Consider the following 15164-nt stretch of genomic DNA (forward strand, 5'->3'; position numbering starts at 1 on the left):
AACTCTCTGGTCTGACTGCGCACATGCAAATGTCTGCTGGGCTGAGGCTTACAGCGTAAAAGACTCTGGATAACCTGTTGTTGGCTTCAGTTTTCTAACTTGTATAGTTTCCCAGTCTGTGTAATTTCTGTCCCTGTATCTATAACTTTCTTTGAAATCACTTGGGGAGATATGATAACACTGGTGATGAGTCTTATCCCCACGATTCCTATTTAAATCAGTCTGTGTGGTAGCCTGGCTCCCCAAGCGATTTTAATGTGTAGCCAAGTTTAGTAACCACTGTGCTTCACCCAGTTCAAAGGCAACCTTGCTCAATTTTCTGTCTCTAAGCCAACATTTTTTTTCCAACATTCTTGAGTCAGGTATTTTGAGAAAGGGTATCAGTGTCCTTCTGGTGAAGACCCCAGAAACACATCTGTAGTTGACAAGTTTGGGGTATTATGTGTCTCAGTGAGGGAGACATATCCACCTTGGGGCACTGTAGTAGGGGGTTTCAGTAAAAGGATATTTGAAAGAACTAATTATGGATCTGGGTAATATTGGAGAGGGATGGTCTAAGGAAGTGAGACTTTATTCTAACTTGGGTGCTGTCAGAAAGCAAGGACAATTCTGTGGTTGGGTACTCAATAACTCTTACCTACAGGGAAGGCAAACTGGAATGGGGACAAAGCTGTACTGAGTGCAGAAGCAGCAGCCACTTAGTTTAGACAAGAATGAGAGGTGTTTGGTATTGGATGGGTTGCATGGTGACTTGTTCTGTCCAATTTTATTATCATCTCATAGTGACCTCATTTGATTTTGATGTTCTATGAGATTATTTATGTCAAATGAGAGAACAACATGGACTAGCTGTGAGCATCACACCAGCTTGTAGTAACACTGAGTGACATCTAGCCCTGAGTGTCAGACCAGTTTCCCCGTCTGGAGCTGCTTTTTTTTTTTTTCTTTCACTTGTTGGTTTCGTTTTCCCTAGAATTTTTAAATTCCTTAACCTCATTGTAACATGTTAAGAACTGGAAGTAGACCAGAGGATCTTGATAATAGTATAGTGATACAGCAAAGTAAGCTCAGTTATCCTTCTAAGACAGACATTTTTAACCTTGGCTACATATTAGAATCAGAGAGTTTTAAAAATACAGGTATTTACCTGGGTGGCTCCCCAGAGGTTAATTTAACTGGTATAAAGTGCAGCCTGAGTATTGGGAACCTTAAAATCTTCCCAGTGATTCTAATAGTCAGTCATTATTTAGCAGCACTGCTCTAGGAGAAATCTGTGCCATTAGGGAAGAACACTGAAAGACTGGTGTATTTGCTGTCAGAATCAAACTGGTTAGTAAAATATTGTCAATGTCACCTATTAATTTTCTCACTGTTACAAAGCAAAAGGGCTTGAACAAAAAGGAAAATATTTTCTGCATCATAGTTGTATACTCCTATATGCTGGCAGAATTTAATAGTTAAGGAGTCAATTGTTTTCCAAACTAAAAGTGGGGATACATGATCCCACAAGCAGGTTTCTCATTTCTAAAATAGCTTATTTGAAAACCTTAATAAGTGTTTGTATATTCAATTCTAATAAATCCCGTTTATAAAAGAATAAAATTACTCCAAATCTTAATTATACTTGAACTTTAGGGAAATATATGATCAAACTCAGCAGAATTTCACTGTTTGGCTGTGAAAACTCAAATCAGTTTCTTCAATCTCCACTCCAAATTCTCTTAACAAACCTTTACTCCCACAAAATGATCTTATGTTAATTTAGCATGTAAATGCTAATATTATTCAAGCTTGACACTTTAAAAAATATGGGTAAAGAAGTAGCAGTTTAGATTAAACAGATTTTCAATGTAATTACAATTATTATTATGCAGGTTAAATTGACTTTTAACGATTTTGAATGTTTATGAGTCCATGTCGCATGTATTAAGGAAAAATACTGATTTATCTTAAAATTGCCACATGGGTTTCCTACATTAACTTATTAGGAGAATTAAATAAAGCCGCAAATCTCTTTCTGTGTGAGGTTAATAATTGTCCTCTCAAATGGCACATGGATTTGTCCCCAGCATCAGTCAGCCTTGAGAAATTCTCTTTCCCATGGTGTAGAAATCATACTGATTCACTCTGTCCCTGAAAATGGTAAGTATTTCTTCCTTTTAATCACTGCTTTTTGCAGGAATTAAGTGACAAAAGTATCCTGAAAAGAGTGCTGTGGAAGCCCAGTAATCTTAGGAAGCTGCAAAGCGCTCAGGATTGATTAAAAAAACAAAACAAAAACAAAAACTGGAGTTGGATTCTCTGATCACACAAAACAGCAGCTTCTTACAGACGCTGCGAAAGTGGGCGGCCTGTTGCCTTCCTGATTTCCTCACTAGAATGAGCCCTTCCTCGCTCTTTTCTCTGCTCCATACACCTAAGATTAGCCACGGCGTCAGTGTGGTTTCCTCTTAGTGCCTCGTCAATCAAAGCGAATAAATACTAGGTAGGTGAGCCGTTTAGAAAGTTGATATGGGAAGTGTAATGGAGGAGGGGCAGGGGCTAAGGGACAGAAAGTCATACCGAGAGGCTGGTTGATCTTCGGGAAAGTCTGGGATTGGCTGCCATAGGAAAAGTGGAAACTACAAGACGAATGGTTGCTGAATCTGTAGGTGCAATGCTGTGAAAGCATTTGTTTCCTCACCAGCGGGTAAGGGCAATTTCCTGAATGGGAAGCTAGAGAAAGACTCACCATCCAGAGCTTCAGGAGGAGTATCATGTAGTATGTAAGTGATAGGTGGAAGGTAGCTAATCCGTTCATCCAGAAACAGCCACAACCAACTGCAACCTCATTGACAGTTACTTGCTCTAAGCCCCGCCCCTGGCCTGCACCCATTGGCTTTAGGTTCACAACCCCTGACTTGATTGGCTGACAAAGTACAGTCGTAGAAAGTGCTATACAGCATCATTACCTCTGAATATCTATGGCAATCTTTGTAGTTTTAAGGCTGTTGTATTTTAAAAATAAATAAATACATAAGCAAGAGTGAAAAGGAAACTCCAGAAATTGTATTGCTATATTAATTTAAAGCTTAGGAACAATAGATTAGTGGCAAAGAGCCAATGGACACTGTTTTCCCAGAATTCTAATGAAAGTGAGATTCCTAGATAAAATAGAGTTGTAGAAAATTTGAAATATGAAGATACAGGTTGCTGAATTAGGAAACAAAAAAGAGAGAGAGACAGTGGCTAGTCTAGCCGTATGATGGAAAAGGAAATGGCAACCCACTTCAGTATTTTTGCCTAGAGAATCCTGTGGACGGAGGAGCTTGGGGGGTTGCCGTCTATGGGGTCGCACAGAGTCAGACACAACTGAAGCGACTTAGCGTGCGTGCATGCATTGTAGAAGGAAATGACAACCCACTCCAGTGTTCTTGCCTGGAGAATCCCAGGGACAGAGGAGCCTGGTGGGCTGCCGTCTATGGGGTCGCACAGAATAGGACACGACTGAAGCGACTTAGCAACCGCAGCTGCTAGCCATATGAACATAAAGTGAAAGTGTTAGTCACTCAGCCCTGTCTGACTCTTTGTGAGCCCATGGACTGTAGCGGCTAGGCTCCTTTGTGCATGGAATTCTTCAGGCAAGAATACTGGAGTGAGCAGCCATTCCCTTCTCCAGGGGAGCTGACAGGGAGATTGAACTTGGGACTCCTGGATTGCAGGCAGAATCTTTACCAACTGAGCCACCAAGGAAATCTCATTCTAGCCATGTAGGAGAATGCAATCAAGACAGGCAAGGTAGAATTTAACTCTCCAGAGTTCTTTATCTCGGGAAATTTTTAGGAATAATAATAGACCCGTTTCTTTTTTCTAAACGTACTATGAAAAGGATATTTTCATTGAAATTGCTTAGTTATAATACCATAGAGCAAATTTTCATATTCCCACTCTCATCGTAAAATATTTGGGGAGGAATACTGGAATGATTTTGAAATTAAATACTTATTTGGCATGTGTGATACTTCTTTATAATTCTACTCACTCAAAGTCTGTGAGGCTATTTGGATGGCTACAAAAGGGATGTGCAGAGAAAAAAGGTCAAAGAATAGGGAGTGAAACGTGAACTGACCAAAGACAGAAGAAGTAAGAGCTAAAGAAAGTGAAAGTGAAGTCGCTCAGTCGTGTCCGACTCTTTGCGACCCCATGGACACCAGGCTCCTCCGCCCTAAAGAAGTGGTGATCAAATGATCCTTCTGGTGCGCAGAAAAACATTCAGAACCTTCATATGTGTACTTGCACTGGCCGCAAAACAGTAGTCTTTGTTGAAGAAAATCATCTTCCTAAAGTTAACAATGTAAATCCATTTAGGGCATGGTTAGTCAAAACAAACTAAGTAAAGCTTTTAAAAGTGATAAAGTTCACATAACGTTTTAATGAAATAAAAGACAAGGTTGTTTCTGAGTAAATCATTTAGATGGAAATATAAGTATCACATGCAGGATTGTTTTGTTGTTGCTTAGTTGCTAAGTTGTGTCTGACTCTTTGGCCACCTCATGGACTGCAGCCTGCCAGGCTCCTCTGTCCATGGGATTTCCCAGGCAAGAATACTAGAATGGGTTGCCATTTACTTCTCCAGGGGATCATCCATACCCAGGTATCAAACTTGCATCTCCTGCATTGCAAGCAGATTCTTTACTGCTGAACCACCAGGGAAGACCTTCTATTACAGCTAGAATTAAATTAATAAATGAAGCAATCACTATATCTATTTACTTGTGAGAAATATATTTTTATTTTATTTTCTGTTCTCTGTATATTATCTCTTTCTCCAGGCCAACTGATTTCCACCCCTAAAGCTACAAGGAACAGGTATCTGTATCATTCTTTTTTCTTTTTTTATTTGTGTGAAATTCAATGGAAGATAATTATGGTTTGTTTCTACAGTATCTACTGTGAATGATCTTATAAAATTCCATTATAGAAATGTTTTTGCTATGTCCCATAGATTTGGGATCCTTGCGTGTTTATTTTTATCTCAAGGTACTTTTTGATTTCTTTGACTTTTTTCAGTAATCTATTGGTTGCTTAGTAGCATATTGTTTAGCCTCCATGTATTTGTGGGCTTTTGTATTTTTTCCTTGCAATTGATTTCTTGTCTCAAAGCATTGTGGTCAGAAAAGATGTTAGATATGATTTTAATTTTCTTACATTTATTGACACAAACTTTGTATACTAGAATTTGATCTATCCTGGAGCATATTCCAAGTGCACTTGAAAATAATGTATATTCTGTTCCTTTTGGATGGAATATCTTTTATAATTCTACTAAGTCAATCTGGCTAATGTGTCATTTAAAGCAAGTGTTTCCTTATTACTTTCTTCCTGGATGATCTATCCATTTATCTAAGTAGGGTGTTACTCCAGGTAGCTCTTGACTTCCTACTTTTGCATTCCAGTCCCCTATAATACAAAGGACATCGGTTTTGGGGGTTAGTTCTAGAAGGTCTTGTAGGTCTTCAGAGAACCATTCAACTCAGCTTCTTCAGCATCACTGGTTGGGGCATAGACTTGGATTACTGTGATATTGAATGGTTTGCCTTGGAAACGGAAAGAGATCATTCTGTTGTTTTTGAGATTGATCCAGGTATGCATTTTGGACTCTTTTGTTGACTACAGTGGCTACTCCATTTCTTCCAAGGGATTCTTGCCCACAATAGTAGATATAATGGTCATCTGAGTTAAATTCACCCATTCCAGTCCATTTTAGTTCGTCGATTCCTAAAATGTTGATATTCACTCTTGCCATCTCCTGTTTGACCACTTCCTTGATATTGCCTTGGTTCATGGACTTAACATTCCAGGTTCCTATTCAATATTGCTCTTTACAGCATTGGACTTTACTTCCATCACTGGTCACATCCACAACTGGTTGTTGGCTTTGCTTTGGCTCTGTCTCTTCATTCTGTCTGGAGTTATTTCTCCACTCTTCTCCAGTAGTATACTGGGGCACTGGTGGGTCATGGTGGAGAGGTCTGACAGAATGTGGTCCACTGGAGAAGGGAATGGCAAGCCACTTCAGTATTCTTGCCTTGAGAACCCCATGAACAGTATGAAAAGGCAAAATGATAGGATACCAAAAGAGGAACTCCTCAGGTCATTAGGTGCCCAATATGCTACTGGAGATCAGTGGAGAAATAACTCCAGAAAGAATGAAGGGATGGAGCCAAAGCAAAAAAAATACCCAGTTGTGGATGTGACTGGTGATAGAAGCAAGATCCGATGCTGTAAAGCAATATTGCATAGGAACCTGGAATGCAAGGTCCATGAATCAAGGCAAATTGGAAGTGGTCAAACAAGAGATAGCAAGGGTGAACGTTGACATTCTAGGAATCAGCGAACTAAAATGGACTGGAATGGGTGAATTTAACTCAGATGACCATTGTATCTACTACTGTGGGCAGGAATCCCTCAGAAGAAATGGAGTAGCCATCATGGTCAACAAAAGAGTCCGAAATGCAGTACTTGGATGCAATCTCAAAAACGACAGAATGATCTCTGTTCATCTCCAAGGCAAACCATTCAGTATCACAGTTATCCAAATCTATGCCCCAACCAGTAATGCTGAAGAAAATGAAGTTGAACGGTTTTATGAAGACCTACAAGACCTTTTAGAACTAACACCCAAAACAGATGTCCTTTTCATTATAGGAGACTGGAATGCAAAAGTAGGAAGTCAAGAAACATCTGGAATAACAGGCAAATTTGGCCTTGGAATGCAGAATGAAGCAGGGTAAAGACTAATACAGTTTTGCCAAGAAAATGCACTGGTCATAGCAAACACCCTCTTCCAACAACACAAGAGAAGACTCTACACATGGACATCACCAGATGGTCAACACCGAAATCAGATTGATTATATTCTTTGCAGCCAGAGATGGAGAAGCTCTATACAGTCAACAAAAACAAGACCAGGAGCTGACTGTGGCTCAGATCATGAACTCCTTATTGCCAAATTCAGACTTAAATTGAAGAAAGTAGGGAAAACCGCTAGACCATTCAGGTATGACCTAAATCAAATCCCTTATGATTATACAGTGAAAGTGAGAAATAGATTTAAGGGCCTAGATATGATAGATAGAGTGCCTGATGAACTATGGAATGAGGTTCGTGACATTGTACAGGAGACAGGGATCAAGACCATCCCCCTGGAAAAGAAATGCAAGAAAGCAAAATGGCTGTCTGAGGAAGCCTTACAAATAGCTGTGAAAAGAAGAGAAGCGAAAAGCAAAGGAGAAAAAGAAAGATATAAGCATCTGAATGCAGAGTTCCAAAGAATAGCAAGAAGAGATAAGAAAGCCTTCCTCAGCGATCAATGCAAAGAAATAGAGGAAAAGAACAGAATGGGAAAGACTAGAGATCTCTTCAAGAAAATTAGAGATACCAAGGGAACATTTCATGCAAAGATGGACTCGATAAAGGACAGAAATGGTATGGACCTAACAGAAGCAGAAGATATGAAGAAGAGGTGGCAAGAATACACAGAACAACTGTACAAAAAGGATCTTCATAACCCAGAAAACCACAATGGTGTGATCACTCACCTAGAGCCAGACATCCTGGAATGTGAAGTCAAGTGGGCCTTACAAAGCATCACTACGAACAAAGCTAGTGGAGGTGATGGAATTCCAGTGGAGCTGTTTCAAATCCTGAAAGATGATGCTGTGAAAGTGCTGCACTCAATATGCCAGTAAATTTGGAAAACTCGGCAGTGGCCACAGGACTGGAAAAGGTCAGTTTTCATTCCAATCCCAAAGAAAGGGAATGCCAAAGAATGCTCAAACTACCGCACAATTGCACTCATCTCACACACTAGTAAAGTAATGCTCAAAATTCTCCAAACTAGGCTTCAGCAATACGTGAACCGTGAACTTCCAGATGTTCAAACTGTTTTTAGAAAAGGCAGAGAAACCAGAGATCAAATTGCGAACATCTGCTGGATCATGGAAAAAGCCAGAGAGTTCCAGAAAAATATCTATTTCTGCTTTATTGACTACGCCAAAGCCTTTGACTGTGTGGATTTATTAAAGATATATATATATATATGTACACCCCTTACCAGGTTTGCTCTATTAACATCTTGCATTAGTATGGTACATTTGTAATAATTATTAAATCCAATTTGATACATGGTTCATAACTGAAATACACAGTTTATTCAGATTTCCTTAGTTTTTATTTAAAGTCTTTTTCTGCTCAAGTATCCCATCCAACATACATTACGTTTCTTTGTTGTTTCTTCTTAGGCTTCTGTCAACTGGCAGCTTCTCAGAATTTACTTGTTTCTGATGATCTTGATACTCTTGAGGTGCGCTGGTCGAGTATTTCATAGAATTACCCTCAATCAAAATTTGTCTGATGTTTTTCTCATGATTAGACTGGGGTTATGAATCCTGGGGATGATGATCACAGAGGTAAAATGTCATTTTAATTATATCATGTTAAGTACATATAGTATCAACTTATGTTTACATAGGATACATTTGCAATAAAGGTAGATTTTCCGGTTACAATCTTTACTCCTTGGGATTCTCAATTTTCTCATTAACTTTTAAATTGTGTACATTGACGTTCATGTGCTGCAATGCTGAATATATCTTGACAACTGCATAATGTCTCTTATTATCCGCTGTAGTATCACACAGAATTGTTTTATTACCCTAAAACTTCCCTGTACCTCATCCATTCAGCCCTACTCCCTACCTTTGACCCCCAGGCCACTACTGATAATTTTACTGTCTCCATAGTTTTGGCTTTCCCAGAATGGCATAATTAAAATCATACTGTATGCATCACTTTTAGACTGGTTACTTTCACTTAGCAATATGCATTTAAAGTTTGTTGTTGTTTAGTTGCTAAGTCCTTTCCAACTCTTTGTGACCCCATGGACTGCAGCACACCAGGCTTCCCTGTCTTTCACTATCTCCCAGAGTTAGCTCAAACTCATGTTAATTGAGTCAATGATGCCATCCAACCATCTTATCCTCTCTCTTCCCTCCTCTCCTCCTGCCCTCAATCTTTCCCAGCATCAAGGTCTTTCCCAGTGATTCTGCTGTTCACATCAGGTGGCCAAAGTATTGGAGCTTCAGCTTCAGCATCAGTCCTTCCAATGAATATTCAGGGTTGATTTCCTTTAGGATTGACTGGTTTGACCTCCTTCCTATCCAAAGGACCCTCAAGAGTCCTTCAGCACTGCAGCTTGAAAGCATCGGTTCTTTGGTGCTCAGCCTACTCTATGGTCCAACTCTCACATCTCTACATGACTACTGGAAAAACCATAGCTTTGACTACGTGGACCTTTGTGAACAAAGTGATGTCTCTGCTTTTTAACACACTGTCTAAGTTTTTCAAAAGTTTATCCATGTCCTTTTGTGGTTTAGTAGCTCAATTATTTTTATGGCTGAAAAATATTGTGGTATAAATGTCATTTTTTAAAAACATTTACCTACCAAAGACATCTTGGTTGTTTTCAATTTTTTGTGATTACAAGTAAGGAGGTTATAAACATTTTCATGCATATTTCTGTGTCGATATGTGTTTTATAATAAGTTGGGTGAATACCTAGGAACACAAATGTTGGATTATATGGTAAGCCTATATTTAGTTTTGTAAGAAACTGTCATGCAAAGTAACTACACCATTTTACATTACCATTAGCAATAAATGAGAGTGCCTGTTTTTGGCCACATTCTCACCAGCATTTTAGTACTGTAATTTTTTAAACCACTCCAATAGTTCTGTAATAGAATTTCATTATTGTTTTAATTTTCAGTTTCCAGATTACAAGAGATTTTGTGCATTTTTTCCTGTGCTCATTTACCATTTGTATTAATATATTTTCTTCAGTGAGGTGTCTGTTTAGACTTTAGCCTAATTTTTAATTAAGTTGAGTTTTTTCTCATTTTTAAAAAAACATTTTGGATAAAAATTTTCTTTGGTCTAAATGTTCATAACCCCCTCCAAATTCATATATTAAAATCCTAACTCCCAAAGGTTATGGTATGCGCAGATGGGGACTTTGGGAGGTGTTCAGGTCATGAGGGTAGATCTCTGATGCATGGGATTAGTACACTAAAGAAAGATCCACAGAGAATTTGGCCCCTATCACCATTTGAAAATACAATGAGAAGTCAACAAACCACAAGAGGCCCTCACCCAATCATGCTGGCACCCCAATCTTGCACTTCCACTTTCAGAACTGTGAGAAATATGTTTCAGTTTTTTATAAGCCACCCAGTATGTGATATTTTGTTAAAGCAGACTGAAAGAACTAAGAAAAAGTCCTACCTTACATACATATTTTACAAATATGTTCTTCTAATCTGTGGCTTGTCCTTATAGTCTTTAAACATTGTCTTTCCCAGAACAAAAGTTTTTAATTTTAATGATGTCCAACTCTTCAAATTTTTTTGCATTCATGGATCATACTTTTGATATTGTATCTAATGGCTCATCACCAACCCCAAGATTACCTAGATTTCCTCTTGTTTTTTCTAGAAGTTTTACAGCTTTGCATTTTTTACTGATCTGTAAATCCATTTGAGTTAATTCTGTGAAAGTTAGATGTCTGTTAATTTTTTGAGCATATTGATGTTTTGAAAGATTAATAACAACCCCCTTACTCCCATATTTATATCTACCTGGAACCTCAGACGTGATCCTACTTAGAAATAGGGTCTTTGCAGATAAGAATCTCCGGATGAAATCATCCTGGGTTAGGGTTAAGGACACCAGTAACTGATGTCCTTAAAGAATAGAATAAGACACACAGACAGAGTAGAACAGCATATGAAGATGGAGGCAGATATTACAGTGATGCGTCTACAAATCAAGGACTGCCAAGATTTACTGGAAACCATTAGAAGCTTGGAGAGAAGGAACCAACACTGCTGTCACCTTGACTTAGGAGAAACTTGTATACAGGTCAAGAAATAACAGTTAGAACGAGCCATGAAACAACGGACTGGTTCAAAATTGGGAAAAGAGTATGACAAGGGTGTATACTCTCACCCTGCTTATTTAACTTATATGCAGAGTACATCATGTGAAATGCTAGCTTGGATGAATCACAAGCTAGAATCAAGATTGCTGGGAGAAATATCAACAACCCCAGATATGCAGATGATACCACTCTAATGGTAGCAAGTGAAGAGGAGCTAAAGAGCCTCTTAATGAGGGTGAAAGAGGAGAGTGAAAAAGCTGGCTTAAGACTCAATATTCAACAAACTAAAATCGTGGCATCTGGTTCCATCACTTCACAGAAGATTCAGTTCAGTTCAGTCGCTCAGTCGTGTCCGACTCTCTGTGACCCCATGGACTGCGGCACACCAGGCCTTGCTGTCTATCACCAACTCCCAGAGTTTACTCAAACTCATGTCCATTGAGTCAGTGATCCCAAACAACCACCACATCCTCTGTCGTCCCCTTCTCCTCCTGGCTTCAATCTTTCCCAACATCAGGGTCTTTTCAAATGAGTAGGGGAAAAAGTGGAAGCAGTTACAGATATTTTTTTTCTTGGGCTCCAAAGGAAAAAGTGGAAGCAGTGACAGATTTTCTTTCCTTGGGCTCCAAAACCACTGTAGATGGTGACTTCAGCCATGAAGTTAAAAGACACTTGCTTCTCAGAAGGAAAGCTATGACAAACCTAGACAGCATACTAAAAGGAGAGACATCACTTTGCTAACAAGGGTCTGTACAGTCAAAGCTATGGTTTATCCAGTAGTCATCCGTGGCTGTGAGAGTTGGCCCATAAAGAAGGCTGAGCACTTAAGAATTGATGCTTTTGAGCTGTGGTGTTGGAGAAGACTCTTGAGAGTTGCTTGAACTGCAAAGAGATCAAACCAGTCAATCCTAAAGGAAATCAACTTCGAATATTCTTTGGAAGAACTGATGCTGAAGCTGAAGCTCCAATACTTTGGTCACCTGACCCAAAGAGCCGACTATTGAAAAAGATCCTGATGCTGGGAAAGATTGGAGGCAGAAGAAGGGGGCAACAGAGAATGAGATGGTTACATAGTGTCACTGACTCAATGGACAGGAATTTGTGCAAACTATGGGAAACAATGGAGAACACAGAAGCCTGGTGTTCCACAGTCCATACGGTTACAGAGAGTTGGACACGACTTAGCAACTGAACAATAACAATAACAGCTTATAGATGTAAAAATATTCTATCATTTTAATCAATCAAGTGTGTAATAGTTTCTTGTGGCATCCCTAAGAAAGTAACTAGACATCCAAGCGTCACAACGACCTCATTTGTTAAAAAGACTTTTTTCTTTTTTGAATTGTCTTTGTATGAAGCTAAAGGAAACTGGAATTAGGTCACTGTCCTTCTACCCACATGAGCTAGGCTTCTGGTGAAGTCTTTTCCTCTGGACAGAAGGTCTTTTTATGGAAAATGCACCTGGCTTATTTAAAAATGGAGACCTTCCTCTTTTCTTGCCAAAGATTAGGAGGTGATTTTTTTGGCTCTTCATCATGAGAACTGGGTGGAATTTCTGCTGGTGAAACCTATGGAACATGGTGGTCTTCCCTAAGACTGGGGCCCTGAGGAGTTTGTCACCTACTTAGGTCACACTCAGCCTCCAGAAATTTATTGAAATTATCATTACTCATTTTAGTTGTTTAATTTATATTGTAACTTTTGAATTTGATAAATATTTGTTGATTAGGTATTCTACAGCAGAAACTATTTATCAATGGTGAATAAGATAGGAGGGTTCATTTTATAATGGGGGAAGAGAGGGAAATAAAAAGATAATTATAAAACAGAGAGAGAAGTGCTATGATAAGGGTAAGTCTAGGGTAGTATGAGGGCTTCTCCAGTGGCTCAGTGGTAAAGAAACTGCCTGCAATGCAGGAGATGTGGGTTCGACCTCAGGGTTGGAAAGATCCCCTGGAAGAGGTTATAGCAATCAACTCCAGTATTCTTGCCTGGAGAATCCCATGGATGGAGGAGTCTGGCAGGCTCCAGTCCATAGCTTTGCAAAGAATAGGACAGGACTGAAGTGACTGAGCAGGCATGTATAGGGTAGTATGAAAGTACATTTCACTTGATTCATACTGGGTTTTATTTTCAGATTATCCACATAGGATAAAGCACAAAAATAATGAGACAGCTGTATTGGGAGAAAATGTGACAATTTTCTGCAATTTAACAACTCCAGAAGATGTCCAAATTACCTCGCAGAAGATCCAAGATTCTTTGCCACAAAATATTGGCACATATAGCCGTAAATATGGAGAAAAGATCTTTCACCATACACAGATTGGCTGCACTGCAAGGCCATTGAACCCAATTCCTCATTCATAACTATCCAAGAGGTGACATTAGAAGATGAAGCCTGCTACAAATGTTTATTTAATGTGTTCCCACATGGAAGCCATGGAGGATAAATCTGCCTTAACATTATAAGTATATAAATGTTTATGTGGGGTCAAAATTGTGGGGATTTGGTTTTGATGGTTAAGACCCAGAGAAAGAATTTTAGAGAAGAAAAGACTATAATAGAGCCATTCAGGCTAAGTCTTTTATTATATGGAAGAAAAAACAGAAGTCAATGATGATTACATAATTTGCCCATTTTTACACAGTGCAAGACCAGGCATAGCATTTAGGTCTTCTGCCCTCTCATCTAACATTTTCTTTTTGTACTAGATTGCACTGGCTTCAAACCATTGGATAAATCTCATGAATGGCATGAGGGTTTTCACTGGGAAAGAGACGAAAAGAAAAAGAAATAGTAGAGAAGAAGAAAGGAGAGAGAAGATGCTAAGAGAATAAGAATTTCCCAATCTTCAAACTGACAAAACATTGAAGGAATAGTAATAGTGTCATAGTGTTACCTCATTATGTTACTATAAATTTAAAGTATTAGGGGTTTATATAATGTAATTTTTTATAATGGAAGAATGATTTTTAAAAATATTTTGCCCAAGTTATGAAACATAGGTAGAAGTTTCTCACAGAAAATGCTACTAAAAATTGTTCTTAAAAAATTCTGTTTTGTTTTGCACAAAAGTTGATCAAATATTAAATATGCTCTTTGAAAATGAGAATCTGCTCAGCATCACAAATAAAGATAAAGACTGCAGAGGAAATTAAGCAATGAGCAAATGAAGATATTATTATTCCTGCATTATAGTGTCAAAACTTTAACATTTGACTATTAAAAATGCTAACAATAAAATTCTAATTAATTTTAAATTTAAGTATTCAGAATGTAATTTTAAGATTGACTGAAAGTGGAGATCCCAATTGTTCCTCTCAGATTGAAGGCTAGTGGATATAAGAGATGGAATCAGGAAGTTTTGTAATATGTGAGGAGAGCTATTTGTGTGAGAGAGCGAGGGACATCTTTTCAACATTTTGTTTTCTATAAAAAATTTTGGGGAAGTCCATCTTTAACACCACAGAAATCTAGGGTGACTTTTTAATATTTAATTTTGTTTCTCTCTCTCTTTTTGCCTCAGCTGTATCTGAATTAAGAACTGAACTCCAGTCCAATCTTGACTCTGAAAATTTTATGAGATTTCTTTACTCAGCTGTAGGAAAATCTGCTCCTCAAATATCTTTTTCCTATTACAAGTCTTGATCAATGCTCCAGAGGAATTCCTTGCTCTGAATCCCAATGGCACAGTTACTATCACTAAAATGTACAATGTTTCCTTGGAGATTGTGAGGTCCCTAAAACTCCAGCAACTGATCGTGCACATGGATCATCCTCTAAGGAATGAAGAGAAAATCATCCCTCTATCAGTTGAACAAGAAATGTAAGTAAAAGTAATAATCAACAAGGGGACTATTACCTTTAAAAATCCACTCTCAGAAGTGTTTGCATAGTCATTAGTTTCTAAAAAATCTAAATCAGGATCATATACACATACACATGGTTAAAAGAATCAAATAATGAAGCAATGATCTACCCAGCCCTGCATCCAGGGGAAACTGCTCTTATGTGGCAAATTTTTAATTGATCTCTCTTACGTGTGTTCCATTGAATTTCTGCCACAGTTGAAGATTAGGCTCCTTCAACTTTTGTTCCTCCCAATATAGTTCATTTCCTCACAGTACAGTTCTTTTGCTGCTTACCTCTGCAAACTTTAGCAACATAGTTAAACCTGTT

Source organism: Capra hircus, chromosome 1, assembly GCF_001704415.2.
Source record: "Capra hircus breed San Clemente chromosome 1, ASM170441v1, whole genome shotgun sequence".
Lineage (NCBI taxonomy): Eukaryota > Metazoa > Chordata > Mammalia > Artiodactyla > Bovidae > Capra > Capra hircus.